The sequence below is a fragment of the Pleurodeles waltl genome, chromosome 7, assembly GCF_031143425.1.
Source record: "Pleurodeles waltl isolate 20211129_DDA chromosome 7, aPleWal1.hap1.20221129, whole genome shotgun sequence".
Taxonomy (NCBI): Eukaryota; Metazoa; Chordata; class Amphibia; order Caudata; family Salamandridae; genus Pleurodeles; species Pleurodeles waltl.
The window spans coordinates 1,115,386,640-1,115,402,818 of record NC_090446.1 but is presented as its reverse complement, the minus strand read 5'-3'; positions in this window follow the sequence as shown (position 1 = coordinate 1,115,402,818).

The following is a 16,179-nucleotide window of genomic DNA, read 5'->3' as shown; positions in this document are numbered from 1 at the left end:
TCTTTTGAAGACCTATAGTTGTGCCTTGATACATAATGCATTTAAAATGTAAAAGATCCATACAGTTTGGGGAACAACAGCATACATTTTTTTTAGGTTTGCCTTAATGCAACTTGCAGCATTCCTGCAAGGTATTCTGTAGATTTAAGAAGGGACCTGGATGAGCTATGTGATATTCTTGGCTATATGATTGTGTAGCAAGGTGAAGATATTATATGGTATGGGTAAGTAGTCTTACCATGGAATACCAACACAATACCCAGTATTGGACCTCAGATTCATCCTCAGCAAACCCTAGCTCAGTCCTGGTAGCGTGGCCAAGAGCAGCCAGGCTACTTAGAGGACATGTGTGAAGCATTTCACATTACCAAAATGGGCAATAAGTAAATGACACGACTTACCAACATGGACACTCTGTGTCCCCTTCTTTGGGCTGGGGCGGAAGTCCTGGTCCTGTTGTTGGTGCAGACATCCCTTTGTGCTTATTTCATCTTTTTCAGGTACGATCTAAGTTCTGGTGCCAGGGGAGCCCCTTAAATCCTGGTGTAGGAGGTGGTTAAGGGTGTGAGAGACAGAGGCCAATGGGCTACTAGTTCTTGCGGCTAATCCATCCCTGCAATGATGACTTCCTGTGGGAATACATCACTTTTTATCCAGAACTCACTATTCTTAGGGTCTGCCAAGATGGCAAAACCCTCCCCCAGCTATGCAGACCTCCTAGCCCACCCTCAAGGTGTGGCTAGTCCTATGGGGGTGCATAGCTAATTTCTCACCTGTCTCCCCGAGCAGGGCGAAAATCGCTCTGTCCTACCAGTGGGGGGACAGCTACTCACACATCACAGGTGGGGGAAGCTTTTGAGGCTCACTATCCTAATGCTTATCTCACTAGCCATCCTGGGTTAGAGGAGGTGTGACCTCATTCCTGCTCAGGCCGTTTGTCTTATGTCCTGCCGAGGTGCTAGCTTGGGAGAGCCCGCCAAAACAGTACAGGACTCAGTAACTTGGTGGGCACATTCTAAGGGTGCCACCTGGGCATCTGCTGTTTAATCCTAAACATGGACATCATGTGCAGGGTTAAAAAGCACAATGTTTGATACCAAATACAACAGGATTCGGCTGGGCCATTGCAGAGCTGGACATCTGAACAATGGTCAGATGCCAGCTCATGTTATCCAATGGACCGCCGGTTACTCAGGTCAGCACCACATTTTAACTGCCAGCATGGGGTATATATGTTCCTGCACATATGTCCTCACTCAAGGGACAGTACACTCTGTCCCCTGGGCTAGAAGGGTTCTGCCTTGGGGGGACCGACCTGTCTATGGACAGTAACAGGGACTCTGCCAGCATCTTATGTGGGCAAAGTCTCACTCAAGCAGCAGCCTGCTTGTGCAGGCTGACATGGCAGCTCTGCAGTCTCGCTTTTACTTACGGTACTCAGGGTGGCACAATCAGTGTTGCAGCCCTAGTGACCCTCCCTTTACCACTCTTGCCTGGGTACCCTGGGTAGCATTTACTAGGGACTTACAGGGATGGTAAGGTCCTAGCCAATTGGCTTATGCAATTCGACATACAACTTAAGGGAAAGAGCATTGGTACTGGGGCCTGGTTAGCAGGCCTCAGTACGCTGACAGGTCAAATACAACAGCATCTGACAGCAAAAAGTGGGGGGTGACCATCCAAAAAGGGACACTTTACAATATACTTGCACACAAAGAGGGGAATACAGGTGCTATTAACGAACAATGGAACTTTGCTACTGCATCACGCTAATACGTCTTCTGCTGTTTTAATTGGTTTCATTGTTAAAAAAAGTAGTATTGTCTTCAAAGAATCTATTTTAGGGTCGGTCAGGGTCATGCTTTCACTGCAATACCTTGTGCATATCACTACATTTCTGACTAAAATAAATAACTAATTAAAATTGAGTTGGTTCAGTGGCTCTTATCTCCCTCCTATGCTGTTAAGTACCCCTTCAGCACTTGATTCCCAGTAGAAGTGTGGGTCGCGAGCAGTCCAAGGCTTCTCTTGTGGGGGCATAGTTTAGATGCAGGGGGTGAACACAGACTCACGGCTGAAAATAGGTTCAATAGCAGCAATAAATAATTGGGCAGTACTCTAGGGTTAGATAGGTAGGTCTCTGAGTTCCACTTCCACTAGAGGTCCAAGTCTTAAGAGTCCCAGTACAACACTTTCGAAGTTAAAAGTGTTCCAGCACCCAAAGAGCATTGAGGCAGAATAAGTTCCCCTGAGCCCTTCAGCCCTGCGATCAGTCTTACCCACCAGGAACAATCCACACTCGGATGTCACGGAGGTCTGTAGTGGCTGTCGACAATGTAAAGCCCTTTCAGCTTTGCAAGGGCCGCAACTTCTCGACTGCAGCACTCCATTCAATGAGGTGGTACATTTTTCTGATCCCTCTCACAGATAGAGAGGCAATCTTTCCGGGTCAGATGCCTCAGTTGGGGCATTTGCACCTCCCTATGGCTGCCTTCCCTCTCGCATCAGCGAAACCAGGAGATGTCCCTTGCACTTCAAAGCGGCCCAACTCGCTCCCCAGTCCCCAGCACATGGGGTCACCAACTTACTTCACACAAGGGCTATGGCCCCATCGGTACAACAGTAATGCCCTCTTAATGGCAGGCCCCTCTGCCATACAGTGTCGCTGATTTTACACATCACACAGGTTACTGCCCGATCAGCGGACCAGTAATTCTACTACCCAGTGTTCTCATATTTCTCCCAAAAAAGGACACCAGAGTTGTATGGCTGGATCTATTCCCTGCAAAAGTAACCAGTCAACACTTGAACCCTGGGAGGTCAATGTGTACAATGAGGTATTCACATGGCTTTCTTATGACGTTTGTTCAGTTCACTCACACATGGTGGAAATGTTTCAGTCGGGAGACGTGTGGGAATACAGGGTGGAAAGATTTTTGTCATTGCGTGGAAGTGCCCAAGTTTTCTGTCACATAAATATGGGAAAAGTGCTCTTTTTTAACCGATACTTTGATATTTGCTGGGCATTCTGGGGAGCGCAGAGTGGAATGTAAATTATGGTAGCTTAATTCACGTAAGTTCACTCTACAAATGCGATGTAAAATACCCTGTTATGTCATTTTTGTCTCACCATGTAATTAAGCAAAGTCTGCAGCAAAATTATGTACATGGCCATAATACCAGCTGCTGTGACTCGCGCCATTGCAAAATGCGCCATTGCGTAAAAAATTGATAAAAGGATGCATTTAATACCAAACTCTAGCATTTACGGGCAGATATGCATTTTGTGCCATTACATATAATTCTACAAACCTTTCCTGAAATTTTGTGTAATTACCAATAAGCAAATTATGTGAATTTCACACACCCCTAATTCTAGGTAAGAAAACATGCTGAGCTCACAACGTGTAGAGGTGTGGACCTAATCGGCGGTTTGAGGGCAGGCTGACTATTCACGTGCAAGACAAAGAGACACTGTGAAAGCACTGTTGTTTTTCATCTTCACATAATAATACGTTCTCATTGACAGTTGTATCACAAAATATTGTCAACAACAATCTCGAAAAAAGTATCCTTTTTCAAAGTATCATATTTCTGGACTTACAAGTAAATGACAAAAATGTTATGCCAAAAATATAGTTCAAGAGAATATCGTCAAAAAGGCAAAAATATTGTTTTCATAGTAACCATTGAATTGTAAGTAATTTAAAATATAAAATTAGTAAAATGTAATATAACTTTAATAAATGCTTTTATTAATTTAAATATGATATATATTTTAAAAAAGCAATAACTTTATATGTAATATTTAAAAAAAACATTGCATTTAAAACATCTACAAAGTAAAATGAATAAACAACTATATAAAAATATATATAACATATTAAATTATGACATTTACAATATAAAAAGTATTTATATTAAAATGTATAAACCTTAAACAAACTATATAAATAAACCATATGTATATATATATTATTGTTTAAAAACACTATTTAAACAAACAAAAACACAGTAATATATCAAATAACTAACAAAATTAAAACATATTACCAAAAACATTTACAACAATTATGTCATTATAAAGGGACTAAATAAAATTATTAGGGAAATTACATTTTGTATAAATATAAACATTAAAAACAATTTAAAGCAAACAACACTTAACACAATAACTAATGTAAATGCAATTTAAACAAAATAAAAACATTATTGCACTTTCTCCATATTTTATTTGCCATTCCCACTCCAATCTAAACAACTGTAGGAGAAAGAGATGACATTCAAAGGGGTTACAGTTACTATCCACACCCCAATATAAGCAACAGTAGAAAAGGTTTTGTATTTTGGAGAGCTAAGATTTACTATTCACATGCCAATCTAAGCAACAGTAGGGAGAGTGTTGGGAGTTAGAGAGGCTACATATATCATTCCAACACATAATCACTTTTTATAACAAACAATGACAATGAAAAATATTAATACTCATTGACATTATAAAATAAATATTATTTATCAGTGGTCCTTACATTTTTAGAAACAAAAGCAACTTTTTAGAATGAGAAATTTTCGCTACCCACCTACATTTAAAAGACATGAGTCACGAGATTTTAGAAAGTAACTAAAGGATTGTGTTGTAGAGCACTGTCATTTACAAACAGCACATTTTACATCGCAATGGGCACAAACTTTAGACAGACATACTGTTTTACTGATAAAGCTAAATAGTACACTAATGACAATGTGTGGAAATCGGGTTTCTGTGAATATTTATCATTTGTGCATAATTTGTGTATCATTTGTGCACCACCAAGTAAATTGTCTTGATTTGCTTTTATCCTATTAAAATCTCAGTTTAATTTTTGCTTTCCTAACTGCTGAATGCATGCGTTTCATTTACAAGTATTTATATTTTGCTGTGTGGCAAAAACAAAAACATCTTACAGTCTTCCCTTACACACTCCATTTAGTTCAGCAAGATTGTCACATATTCACCTTAAAAACTTGGCTCACTTTGCAGTCACGGAAAGAAAAAGAAAAAACAATCCCTGTGTTTAAAGGATAAACAGCAATTTATCAGAAGACATCTGACCTCTTCCTCGCAACTGTGACAATATAAACATAGAATTCATAGGCATCTTCATTTATTGCTTTATTTTGTTGCCCCACCAAAAATCTTCTCTCAAGCCACCAGTGAGTCGTGACCCACAGTTTGAGAAACACTGTTATATAAATTTAAAAAATACCAATTTTTTTAAAATAATAATGAAACACGTAGAAAAATTAAATAATGTTATATGCAAATTTGTATCTCTAAAAACATCTTAATAAAAAATGTAACATGTATATATATATATATATATATAGAGAGAGAGAGAGAGAGAGATAGGTAGATATCTATATATGTATATATATATATATATATCTATACACATATATATATATATATATATGCATATGCATATATATCTATCTTTATATATATATATATATACATATAATACATATATAAAATATAATAATATATAAATTCAATAATAACATTACGTTTATAATTAAACAGACAAAACAAAAGGTATAATAAATAGTAAATACATTGTACAAAAATAATTCTTAAATACACTTATCAATCATTAAATAAATAATTCAATTTCAAATGTAACTAACATAAATAATTACAAAATTTGAACAATTAATAATAATTTTAAAACGTAATTAAAACAATTAAAAAATATATAAATAAATTAAATAACTTCCAACCCGATTACCATACAAACCGAAAAACCCTCTACTAAAATCTAAATTATTAAATAAACTTTACATAAATGTATATAAGAAATCACAATTCATCCATAAATAATTAAAATAAATATAAATACATTTCCATAATTAATACCAAAATAAATATTTGTATCATTCAATACCATGGACAAATCAATTGCCCACAGGGTCTTCCCCACTAAGGGTGTCATTACGGGTTTGCCGATCAGAAATACCCAACCACCAAACTTGCGGGGAGGAGGCAGTCATCATACCGTACCGTAGGAAAATGGAAATGTGGGACTCGATCGTCAACAGAGTCAATGCTGTAGGCACCACCCTGCACAGAAGGAAGGCCATTAGGAAGAGGTGGAACGACTTCAGGGGCAACGTCCATTCCCTAGTCTCCAGGCGCCAGCTGCAGGGTTAGAAGACTGGCTGTGGCCTTGCCAGTGCCCCATTACATCTCTTTCCTTGTGAGGTGATGGTCATGGCCGTCCTGCATCCTGAGGGCTTGACAGGATTACCTGTGGGAGTGGAGTCTGGTAAGCTGCAACACTAAAAATTTCACCAAAATGCTTTGTCAGGCATGCTCACAGCTCACCTTTTGCTACTTTTATTGTCACACTGCTCACCAGTCCAGTGTTCTCCATTCCAAAGACCACTATTTGTCAACTTACATTTGAAGTGTAATCCCTTGAGGTGATGGCATTTGTATAGTGTGTTTAGTACAGGAACTGGCATGACTACAACTCCCAACAGGCACTGTTTTTCAGCTCCAAACACCAGACCACTGGTCACTTCTCCAAATACCCCTGTTTGGTCCATATCAATTTAAGGGTACACACCTGAGGAGATAAAATGTATCAAGTGTGTGTATTACAGGCACTGACATGACTACAACTCCCAGCAGGCACTAGTCCTGTAACTAGAAACACTAGCACAGTGGTCACATGCTAGAATACATCTGTTAGTGAACTCTCTATTGAAGTGTATTCACCTGGGGGGAGAACATTGGTCAAGTGTGTGTTCTACAGAGAGTGACATGGCTGCAACTCACAGGAGGCACTGTTTCAGCAACTCCAAACACCAGAACAGTGGTCACTTGTCTAAAGACCACTGTCTGGCAACTCACAATTTAAGTTTGCTGAGGTGGGAGGATATCATTTGTCAAATGTTGGAAGTAGAAGGAATGACATGACTACAAAGGAAAGGATAGGCCCTGTGTCTGTAAAACCAACCACCAGCCGAGTGTTCTCTTGTCCAAATACCATTATCTGGTAACCCTCAGTTGAAGTGTACACACCTGGGAGGGCAGCTTTTGTGTAGCACAGGGAGCTACATGTCTGTAACTCCCAGGAGGCTCTGTTACTGTCACTCCAACCACGAGCACAGTGTATTCTTCTCCAAAGACTCCTGCCATACCCATAAAGTGTACTCACCTGGCGGGGGATAACATTTGTATAGTATGGGTACTAGAGAGAGTGACATGACTGCAACTCTCAGCAGGCCCTGTATCTGTAACTCTAAATACCAGACCAGTGTATTCTTGTCCAAGGACCACTGTGTCTTAACTCCCAATTAAAGTGTACTCACCTGGGAGGATACCATTTGTATTGTGTGTGTAGTAAAGGGAGTTACATGACTGTAACTCCAAGGAGTCTGTCTTACTGTCACTGTCACTCTAACCACCAGTCCAATGTTCTCTCCTCCAAAGACCCTTGTCTGGGAACTCACACCTGAAGTGTACTCATCTGGGAGGATAATATTTCTAAAGTGTGTGTAGTACAGGGACTTATGTGACTCCAACTCCCTGTCCTGTTTCCCTAACTCCAAGAACCAGCACCATGGTCACTTGCCCACATACCCCTGCTTGTCAACTCACAAATTAAGTATTCTCACCTGGGGAAGGACATTGGAAAATTGTGTGAACTAGATAGAACAACCTGAATACAACTCACAGAAAGCAGTGTTCCAGCAACTCAAACACCAGAACAGTGTTCATTCATCGAAAGAACCCTGTTTGGCAACATTCAATGTAGGTTTACCCAGCTGAGAGGATACAATTTGTATAGTGTGTATAATAGAGGGACTGACATGACTGCTACTTCCAGGAGGGTCTGTCACTGTTACTTCACTTAGCAGCCCAGTGACCTCAACTCCAAAGACTCACAAATGAAGTGTACTCACTTGGGGGTGTTACAATTGTATAGTGTGTGTACTAGAGAGAGTGAGCTGACTGCAACTCCCAGGAGGCCCTGTTTCTGTAACTCCAAATACCAGATCAGTGTTCTCTTCTCCAAAGACCTATGTGTCTTAACTCTCTATTGAAGTGTAGTTGCCTGGGAGGATTATATTTGTATAGTGTGTGTAGTACAGAGAGTTACATGTCTGCTAAGGCCATGAGACTCTGTTTCACTAACTCAAAACACCAGTCCAGTGTTCAGCTTTCCAAATACCCTACTTCCGAAACTCGAGGGCACTTGCCTGTGGGGATGAGATTTACCAACTGTATGAAGTAAAGGGATTGACATGACTTCTAATGCCAGGAGGCTCTGTCTCTTCAAATCCAAACACAAACCCAGTGTTCTCATGCCCAAATACTCCTGTGTCTTAACTCTCATATGAAGTTTACTCATCTGGGAGGATAACATTTATACAGTGGTGGGAAGTAGGAGTGACTAGAATGCTAAGCCCAATTGACCTTGTGTCTCTAGCCCAAATCTATCTATTTATGAACTCGCGATTGAAGTTTAGTCACCTGGGAGAATAACATTTGTCAAGTGTGTGTAGTATGGAGAGTGACATGACTGCAACTACAAAGAGGCACTGTTTCAGAACTCCAAACAACAAAACAGTGTTCACTTGTCCAAATACCCTTCTCTGCCAACTCTCAATTGAAGTTTACTCACCTGGGATGGACCAAGATGCAGATCATGCTCAACTCAGAGGTGTGTCTGGTCACCTTGCTCGATCTTGACCAGCTAACCCAAGATGGAACTATTGAGAACAGGAAGGGCAGTTTACCCAGCGTGTAAAACAATGATTCCAAAGGTCTCAAGCTGCATCACCAGAATGGTATTGGCAGCAAACACATTCACACTGCACTAGGCACATGGTGACTCCAGTTACATATACAACAAACTCCTAGGTCTGCCTGCATAACAATCAGCTAGGCCTCAAAATAGCCATGTCCATATCTTGCCTAGCCACTATTTTGCCTGCACTGGTGGCAAGATGGCATTCTCAGTCCATCCTCCCAAGGGCTAATGATCTGCACATTTTAGCAGCAGTTTGACTTAGATGGAACTGGCATGCTTCACAAATGTCAGGTCAATACAACCAATATCATGGCTACTTGCCACAATACCATTAACTGCAAAATAACTTTGTACAAGGTCTATGCTTAGTGTAACACTAAATTGTTGGAGGTGGATGTCACAATATAACCAGTAAAGTTGTATCTTTCACATCAACAGGTGGAGTTGCCATTAGACACATAGAGGCCACAGAAGAGACTGCCACTACCCCCCTGGATGAAGCCCTCAGAGAAGAAGACACTCCTGGACGTCTGAACGTGGATGACATGGAGGCCCATCTGGGGAATCTGGTCAAACAGCAACAGTGAGTCTCACTGTGGCCACATCATGACCTCTTAGCCCGGTTGCCTCTACATCACAGGCAGCCATTCGCCCAGAACCTGTGTTCTGATGACAGTGTCTACCATCTTGTGCCCCCAAATCCTCGATCCTGAGTTGCAATGCAACACTTCCAACAATGGTTGTCAAGGAACCAGTGGGAGGGGGCACCCTGTAGCAAGGGCACAGGGCCGTGGGGGTAGGGTGCTTGGGAGGGATGAGGTGGGCCAACTGAGTGTGGCCACTGGGGCTGCTCCTGTCCAGGACACCATCAGCCAAGTCTTGTGGGGTCTATCAGCAGTCCCAAGGCGTGATGGGCCAGGTCTTGACCGAACTCTGAGAAATCAAGCAGCTACAGATGGATATCCATAGGGATGTGCAGTAACAGTGTGAGGCTCACAATACCAACATGGCCTCCCTAACAGGGGTGATGAGGGACATTAACACCACCCTAAGCAGGGCTCTACAACACCATTCTACATCTTCCTTTGGCACATCAACACTAGGCCCTTCTTCATTGGTGCAAGCCACTGGAAAGGAGGTCCTGCCATAGGAACAAACACCAGTCACCCCTGCCTCTTTAGCAGCAGATCCCCCCACCACACAGGCAGGGACATTCAGCGAAGTATCCAGGAGGTGTGGATGGCAAGACACCCAACACTGCCAGCAAGTGACCTCTTCCTAAAGGTACTCCTTTGTGTGCCGCACATTCACTCTGCTGACTGATCCTGAACTACCCACCAGTTCCAATAGGAGGACTACTCTGAATTTTGGACTCCCAGTGGTGTGGCATCTACTCCAATTATTTCATTCACCATGACTGACGCCTTCATTATATTATTTTTCTTATTTTATTTCAAAATTTAATTTACTGCATCACCACTGTAATAAATTCACCCATCACAAACTCATTGTCTGCTTGCTTAATTTCACAATTTTGCTACGTAGCGATGTAAGACCATGTGAACCATACAATGAGGACATAACTTACTTGTGCAAGGAGGGATTTGTTACAGGTACACAGTGTCCTTCTCAGGATTACAACCATTACACACAAACACATAAGTACAAGTGTCTGGTCACACCAAATATTTTATTCAAGTGTACAACACATAGGCTGTCAATATATGTGTGAAGCTTTGTGACATAAGAATGTGTGACTCATACTGAGTCAAAGTACATATTCCAGGGCACAGTCCCTCAGACCACAGAAGGGAAGGATTTGTCAGACATTGTCCTGTAGAATAAGCAAACATTAAAGTGAATGATGTCAGCAGCTTGAGCCTTATCACATTCGACACTAAAGTAATCCTACATCACATCATCCAACATGCAGACACATGGCACTGCAACAGTCCCTGATCACATGCCCATCATAATCCAATGACCATGCATTGGTGGTATGACACAAACATATGTCAGTATTGTGGCACAGGCATTGTGGCCTGCAATGATGAAACACATCTACAGCAACATATAGGTCATACAAGAATAGTGTTTAGCCAATGTGAAGGGTGAATGACTTGCTCGCAATCAATGGCTACATTTTTTATGCCCACATGATGACACACATGATGTAATCGGCCCAGCACAGCACACAAAACAAGCCCAATCTGCTCTTCAAAATGTACACCCAAACTCTGTGCAAGTTGTCTTGGCACAGGTCTCACACACCCCAAATCTGTGACCTACATTACCTGAAACAATCCATGTCCACTTTGCATGCCAGAACAGCATCAGATACCTGCTTCACAGCTCTGGAATGCCCAGATGAGGATGTCAAGGTGAAGGTACCTGTATAAAGACAAAACAAGGAGTATAGGCCTGAAAACATACCTATTACACAAATCACATAGCAAGCATCTGGAAAGGAAATTACATTGCAATGAGACTGACACAAACAAAGCAGCTTCATCAAGGTAGGGATGTGTCAAAGGCTAACTCTTCAAGCACCCTTTGGCTGAATATTGAGTATCAGCTCTCTAGTTGTTGCCAAAACACAACTCCAGTCATTCTCACAACTACAGTTCCTTATACAGTGATTATACCACATGACATACATACACTCATAAAAAGTAGATGTTGATGAGATCTTCTCGCAGGTCAGCTCCTTCCCTCTTCACCACTGTCATCCTCATTGGGCATTTCAGGATTCTCACCCAGTGGCACTGCAGGCTTCCCCTCCTCTGGGAAGTGCGGGATATTCCTATGCAGGGCAATGTTGTGAAGCATGCAGCATGCCACAGTGATCTGACACACTTTTCTGGGTGAGTAGAGGAGGGCTCCACCAGTCCGGTCAAGACACCTCAATCTAGCCTTCAGAAGCCCAAAAGCCTGCTCCACTACCTGCCTTATTCTTCCATGGGCTGCACTGAAGCGGACTTCCCCTGGAGTAGTTGGATTCCTCACTGGCGTCAACAACCAAGCATGGTTCGAATATGCGGAGTCTCCTGTTAAGGAATGGGACATATGTGCAACAATGAGTCACTCACTTCATGATTGTAGCACCAGACATTGCACATCCACAAACAGGCCAGATGTGACTTACCAACCAGCTAGGCCCTCTCTGGTTACATTTGTGACATCAGCTGGGGTATGGTGCTGTTCTGCATTATGAAGGAATCATGGACTGAACCCGGATAACAGACACAGACGTGAAATGTAGAGATCTGCCAAACAGACAACTTGCACTTTGATGGAATGGAAGTTCTTTCTGTTCAATATATTTGTTCATTGGCCTGCGGTGGGACCGAGCCAACATGTGTGCCATCAAAGGCCCACACCACGTGTGGGATGTATGCCAAACCATAAAGGTCAGCTTTCACACTGGCTAAATCCTCAAGTCGGGGATACCAGATATAGCTGTCCTAGTGTTTCAACATTGCTGAGAGGGCATCCTTCAACACCATACTGAACATAGGTTGGGACATGCCAGCCCTGTGGCTAGGAAGTTCAATACTGACATGAATGGTATGCTGGTTGGATAACTAATGGCTGGTATCAGATCTGGATACAACTGACGACATGAATCCACTATTGTTTGCCTATCCTGGTGGTAGTATATTATTATGTGGTGTTGCTCCATAGTCTGAAGGTCTTGCAGTGGACAGTAGACAGGAGGTTGTTGCATCCTCCCTCTCCCTGGGTACCTATGTATGACAAGACATGATTTGTAACATTAGCCAGTGTGTCCACAGCAACATTCATGATGCATGTCAATGATGTCATGTGACAAGGCATTTCTGACTGGATAGACATGGGCCCAGTACACATCATAGCTGCAAATAACACAAGGGTCACATGTGACCCCCATGGTTTTCCACATATATGGCTACAACACATATTTGTACCAAACTCAAAAATGTGCAACATAATTGCCCATCGAAATGTGACTGGATATCCCTACCGACAAAATGATCGTCGGCGGTGGTGGACTGTGCCCCACTGTTAAATGCCATCTGTGCCCTGCAAGATACTATAAAGGTGTTTGAGTAGTAGGACCTACATGACAAGACAGGATAAGCTTGTCTGTGAGGTAAAAAATCTTATTTTGCAGATGTGGCGCAGTTTATAAAGCCAAAAACAGTATTTCAGGCTGCCAAAATGGCAGCAACCTGGCCTATTTGACAAGACAATAGGAACCGCCAGCGACCACTGGTGGAAGCCGTCATGGCGGTAGGATGTTGTAACCACGGCGGACACAGCCATAAGCTAACATTGTTGCCAGTGGTGATCACGGGCCAATGGCTGTGTCTGCCAGAGGTGAAGACCCCGTACGTGGCGGACGTGACTGCCATGTTCTGCAGATTCACTCACTTGACTCCAGACACTGCTGCTAGCATCATCTCCATGACCTGAGCTGCTGTGTGCCACCTCTGAGAGCAATCATGCTACATCCAGCAGGTAATATGACCCCTGTCTTCTCTCCAGAGGAGCTGGACAGGCTAGTTAATGAGGTCATAACCCTCTATGGACAGCTCTAAGGCTCACTAGAGGAGCAGGTAAGTACATCATGTGCATACTTCTCTTTGTACTTCACCATCCTTTCCCTCCTCACAGGTTAGAATGTACACAAGTGTGCCAGTTAGACTACTCGTGTGTCTGTTGTTGCAGTCTGTGTGGCATCAATGGGATGGACAATGTGCAGGTATTGGTGGTCAGTGCCATATGTTAAGTTCAGTCACATTGTGTTGTGTGAGGTTTTTAGGGCCTAGATCTTCCTTGTGTTGGATGCACATAAATAGGTAAGGAGGCATTACTGCCATCCACTGACATCTCATTCCTCATGATTGTTGTAAATGTCACACAACGTGTGTGCATGACACCATGAGTTGCGTATGCATGTTGTCTGAGTCATTTGAGAGTAATATGAGCAATGTGTACAGCACCACAGATCTTTCATACCACATACACCCTTGCCAAACTGTTATGTGGAAGGCATATCATGAGTCATCCTGCCCTTCAGGTTGCTACACACACCACATGACAAATACCTGTTGGCTACGTGATGTACTGTCCTGCATGGAAGTGATGGGAATGGAGTGTCATGTAGGTTCTGCCAGCTCAGCCTGCAGGGACCAGCGCCTGTCAAATGTATCTCCCAGTATGGGACGTAGTCTAGGTTATGGTAGAGTCACTATGGCTATGCAGCTGTGGCACTGTGCCTACTCCCTATACACCAGCAGATCCTGTCATTTGGCCAATATGAGGGTCTGGTGGCAAGACCTGCCCTGAATGACTCATCCCTTTCACTAGATTAGGAATGGGTTTAGAGGTAAATCATTAATCTAGTTCATATGTGCATTGAGCATCCTTGTCAATGTGTGTCTGAAACTCAGTACACGTCCCTTACTTTCACAACTCTGTTGTCACCTTCACACAAGTCATATTTGTCCTGTAGAGGCATATTGCATAATTGACAGCCCCACAGTGCAGACAGCATGTTGATTCCTGGGAGACTATGATGTGACTCAGTAGCTTGGTCACATAGCAGAAACTTTACAATGCATGGCTTTGTTTGTTGGGTGCCATCTCTGTAGGATATGTCCAAAGGAGTGTTCTGTGCAGCAAATACATAACACAGAATCCCATCCCCTGAAGTGGCATGAGTCTGGATTTGTTAGGCCACATGTCCACACATGGAGAAGGAAGACACTTTCTGTACCCATCATGCCATCCTCTTGACTGTTATTCATGTGTAATGTTGAAGTTTGTACTCTGGCAGTTGCCTGTAGGGACTGCATGCAGTGAGTAATTTTCACAGAGTATGAATGCGTTGGTCCATTCATTCCTAAAGAGTTTACCCTTAAGAAGCCACATGTGTGTAGCATTTCATAGTGGCTCGCATCACAGTACCAGTTGCTAGAGCATGGGCTACCTGATGTCAGTAAGCTTGCTTAGTCATTGTAGGCCATGAACAGGGTAGTAGGTTTATCTGCAGATGGAAATACAGTATATATATGTCTGTAGGCATGTCCATGTACTTATTGGCTTAGAGAGTGTTGACAAATAGAAAAGTCCTAGCTTGATGCTACTGACATGTTTGTGACTCAGCCATTTGTGATGAAACGTGTGATTATAATCTCTTGATTTCTCTTTTGCATCCATGCAAGTAAATGCTCATCAAAAGAAGGAATAAATATTGAGAGCCATCACCACGAAGGTGTGGACCCTGGGGGTCCACAGCCAGTGGAGCACCCACTGCAGGAAAAGCTGGGAGGATCTGAGATGCTGGGCCCAGAAAAGCGCAGCGGTCCAGCGGGGGCTGTCTTCCCAACTTGAGTGAAGTGCAAGTGAGACCATGACCCCCCTCTAAAGGCTCACATTCCGGTGGTGGCTGATCCAGACCTTGATGGGCATTTCAGAACAGCACAGCAGCCACAAAGGAGTGGGTACAAGGTATATTCCTGCCTGTCACATTGCCAAGTGTATGTGTTAGGTTCTGACAGCTCCCCCTGACGATTAGGGATGAGCCATGTGTAACACAGTAGTTGAGTTATTGTTTTTGTAGACATGTTATGTGTTGTATATTAATGTGCCTTGCCTGTTGACCCAGGGACCTAGGACACAACTGTGTACAATCCACAAACAACTTGGTCTCCAGGAACGACATATGGCTGTGTACATTGATCGATCAAGTACTGTTTGTTGTAGTGGGTGTACATTCTATGCAATAGACCACTACTCTACAGTGTTACAGGCCAAGGCTAAGCAAGTGATGGATCACTGTCTTCAGCCATGTGTCTGGGTAAATGAGTATATTGGCATATGTTGAAATTATATGTGTTTGGGTATACACTTTCATCCAGAGACAAACATCTGGGTCTGCATGGCCATAATGGAGACAATTATGTAGCTTCCAATTGGGCAACATGCTGAAGGCCTTCCACAAGTACTTGCAAATATCTGGGCCTCTCCAACATCCAAGGGACTGCATCTACTGATGCAGTCAGAGTATGTCATTGTTAAGGGTGTCCGACATAAGTGGCAATTATCTTGGGGCTTGCTGATTCATTGTGTTGGGGATTTTGGGGACATCTCTCCCTGACACAGAGCACATGATGCCTACAGTGTCCATTTCCATGCAAAATGTGTGGCCTCTATGAGCAACATTAGTACTACCTTCATGACTCCAGTGGGACAAATATCACTTGGTAAAGTGTGCATTGTGGAACTGCTTCCAGTGTGACATGAGTATTTCCATGTCACCTTCTCCAGGCTATTGTACTTTTCTCAGCAAAATGGCAGGATTTTGGAGCATCATTTCTTATTTTTGGATCAT